The following is a 4,199-nucleotide window of genomic DNA, read 5'->3' as shown; positions in this document are numbered from 1 at the left end:
TGGTCCTTGAGTTTGCGTTCCTTACGCGGTTGGGTGATTTATGGGACCCCCTTGACAGTTCGCCTTGAATAAAACTCCTCCAGCAAGGCCCAACCTTGGTTTTACCATTTGACTACCTACCACCTTCACTTCCCTTGGGTTTTCGCGAGCCCGAGGGTCATCTTATTTTAGACCCCACGGGCCAGTGCTCCTTCGAGTGTTGGTTCGAACCGAGCTGCCTGCGGGGCCACCTTGGGGAAACTTGAGGTCTGGTTTTACTCGTAGCTAGTCTCATCCGGTGTTGCCCTGAGAATGAGATATGTGCAGCTCCTATCGGGATTTGTCGGCACATCGGGCGGCTTTGCTGGTCTTGTTTTACCATTGTCGAAATGTCTTGTAAACCGGGATTCCGAGACTGATCGGGTCTTTCCGGGAGAAGGTTTATCCTTCGTTGACCGTGAGAGCTTATGATGGGCTAAGTTGGGACACCCCTGCAGGGTAATATCTTTCGAAAGCCGTACCCGCGGTTATGAGGCAGATGGGAATTTGTTAATGTCCGGTTGTAGAGAACTTGTCACTTGACCCCAAAGTAAAATACATCAACTGTGTGTGTAGCCGTGATGGTCTCTTCTCGGCGGAGTCCGGGAAGTGAACACGGTTTGAGTTATGCATGAACGTAAGTAGGAGTTCAGGATCACTTCTTGATCATGTCTAGCTTCGCGACCGTTCCGTTGCTTCTCTTCTCGCTCTCTTTTGCGTATGTTAGCCACCATATATGCTTAGTGTCTGCTGCAGCTCCACCTCACTACACCATCCTTTTTCCTATAAGCTTAAATAGTCTTGATCTCGCGGGTGTGAGATTGCTGAGTCCTCGTGACTCACAGATTCTACCAAAACAGTTGCAGGTGCCGACGATGCCAGTGCAGGTGACGAAGCCGAGCTCAAGTGGGAGTTCGACGAGGAACGTCGTCGTTACTATGTGTCTTTTACTGATGATCAGTAGTGGAGCCCAGTTGGGACGATCGGGGATCTAGCATTTGGGGTTATCTTATTTTCATTTGGATTTTGACCGTAGTCGGTCTATGTGTGTATTTTGGATGATGTATGATATTATTTATGTATTGTGTGAAGTGGCGATTGTAAGCCAACTCTCGTTATCCCATTCTTGTTCATTACATGGGATTGTGTGAAGATGACCACTCTTGCGACAAAACCACTATGCGGTTATGCCTCTAAGTCGTGCCTCGACACGTGGGAGATATAGCCGCATCATGGGCGTTACAAGGATGAAGGCTCCACACCTTCCCTTTTCATGTGAATTTAATGATAATGAAACCTTAGCTTCTTATGCTAATGGTATATATGATTACTATGATGTGGAACAAATAGAAGAGTTCGTTGCTTTTATGGGTGCTTATGAAATTGAATCTTTGTTTAAAGAGTTTGAAAATTTTGATGATTCAGTTTATAGACCTGAAAATTTTGCTATACTTAAATATTGCTATGAGAATTATGAATTCAATTCCGATATGGATGATTTTATTGAGAGAGTCTCCGCTGTCCAAGAAGAGACTAATATTTTGCAGGAGTCTATGGAAGAAGAAATTAATGACAATGTGAGCTCATTGGATGAAAAAGATGAGGAGGAGAGCGAACAACAAAAGGAGGAAGAGCGGATTGATCACCCGTTCCCACCTTCTAATGAGAGTAACTCTTCAACTCATACATTGTTTAATTTCCCTTCGTGCTTACCGAAGGATGAATGCTATGATGATTGTTATGATCCCGTTGATTCTTTTGAAATATCCCTTTTTGATGATGCTTGCTATGCTTGTGGCCAAGATGCCAATATGAATTATTCTTATGGAGATGAACTTGCTATAGTTTCTTATCTTAAACATGAAATTGTTGCTATTGCACCCACGCATGGTAGTCCTATTATCTTTTTGAATTCTCCCGACTACACTATATCGGAGAAGTTTGCCCTTATTAAGGATTATATTGATGGGTTGCCTTTTACCTTGCACATGATGATTTTGATGAATATAATATGCATGTGCTTGCTGCTCCTACTTGCAATTATTATGAGAGAGGAACTATATCTCCACCTCTCTATGTTTCCCATACGATAAAATTGCAAGAAACTGTTTATACTATGCATTGGCCTTTACTAGATGTGCATGAATTGTTCTTCTATGACATGCCGATGCATAGGAAGAGAGTTAGACTTCGTCATTGCTTGATATATGTTGCTTTGTGCTCACTACTAAATGCCAAATCATTGCTACTTCAAATTGGCTTTGATATACCTTGGGATCCAGGTGGATCCATTACATGAGCACAATATGCCTAGCTTAATGGCTTTAAAGAAAGCGCTGCCAGGGAGACAACCCAGAAGTTTTAGAGAGTCATTTATTTCTGCTGTGTGCTTTTATAAAGTTTAAAACTAAAAATAATGTGCCAAGGTTTGCCTTTAGGATGTTTTAGATTACTTGTTGGTTTCTGCGGTGCAGAACAGAAACTTTGGCTGTAGTGCGCGATTTTACATTTTTTACTAGAACTTCTAACGGTTCTGAAACTTTTTGCACTGTCTTTCTATAAAAATTGTTTATTTTTCCTAATTTTGGTATAATGTTTTGAGTACCAGAGGTATGGTGAATGTTCAGATTATTACAGACTGTCCTGTTTAAGACAGATTCTGTTTTTGATGCATAGTTTGCTTGTTTTGATGAAACTATCGACTCCTATCAGTGGATTAAGCCATGGAAAACTTATATTACAGTAGCTATAATGCAAAAACAAAATATGAATTGGTTTGCAACAGTACTTAGAGTAGTGATTTGCTTTATTATACTAACGGATCTTACCGAGCTTTCTGTTGAGTTTTGTGTGGATGAAGTGTTCGAAGATCGAGGAGGTCTCGATATGAGGAGAAGGAGGAGAGACAAGAGATCAAGCTTGGGGATGCCCAAGGCACCCCAAGTAAATATTCAAGGATACTCAAGCGTCTAAGCTTGGGGATGCCCCGGAAGGCATCCCCTCTTTCTTCAACAAGTATCGATATGTTTTCGGATTCGTTTCGTTCATGCGATATGTGCAAATCTTGGAGCGTCTTTTGCATTTAGTTTTCACTTTTCTTTTATGCACCATGCTGTTATGAGATAGTCCTTGGTTGATTTATAGAATGCTCTTTGCACTTCACTTATATCCTTTGAGTATGGCTTTATAGAATGCTTCATGTGCTTCGCTTATATCATTTGAAGTTTGGATTGCCTGTTTCTCTTCACATAGATAACCGCCATTTGTAGAATGCTCTTTTGCTTCACTTATATTTGTTAGAGAGTTGACAGGAACTGGTCATTCACATGGTTAGTCATAAAATCCTACATAGAACTTGTAGATCACTGAATATGATATGTTTGATTCCTTGCATTATTTTGCGATATAAAGATGGTGATATTAGAGTCATGCTAGTGGGTAGTTGTGGATTGTAGAAATACTTGTGTTTAAGTTTGTGATTCCCGTAGCATGCACGTATGGTGAACCGTTATGTAACGAAGTTGGAGCATGAGGTATTTATTGATTGTCTTCCTTATGAGTGGTGGTTGGGGACGAGCGATGGTCTTTTCCTACCAATCTATCGCCCTAGGAGCATACGCGTAGTACTTTGTTTCAATGACTAATAGATTTTTGCAGTAAATATGTGAGTTCTTTATGACTAATGTTGAGTCCATGGATTATACGCACTCTCACCCTTCCATCATTGCTAGCCTCTTCGGTACCGTGCATTGCCCTTTCTCACCTCGAGAGTTGGTGCAAACTTCGCTAGTGCATCCAAACCCCGTGATACGATATGTTGTATCACACATAAGCCTCCTTATATCTTCCTCAAAACAGCCACCATACCTACCTATTATGGCATTTCCATAGCCATTCCGAGATATATTGCCATGCAACTTCCATCATCATCATATACATGACTTGAGCATTTATTGTCATATTGATTTGCATGATTGTAAGATAGCTAGCATGATGTTTTCATGGCTTGTTTTTTGATTTCATTGCTACGCTAGATCATTGCACATCCCGGTACACCGCCGGAGGCATTCATATAGAGTCATATCTTTGTTCTAGTATCGAGTTGTAATATTGAGTTGTAAGTAAATAAAAGTGTGATGATCATCATTATTAGAACATTGTCCCATGTGAGGTTATCAAAA

Source organism: Triticum aestivum, chromosome 4D, assembly GCF_018294505.1.
Source record: "Triticum aestivum cultivar Chinese Spring chromosome 4D, IWGSC CS RefSeq v2.1, whole genome shotgun sequence".
Lineage (NCBI taxonomy): Eukaryota > Viridiplantae > Streptophyta > Magnoliopsida > Poales > Poaceae > Triticum > Triticum aestivum.
Note: the sequence above shows the minus strand (reverse complement) of the source record.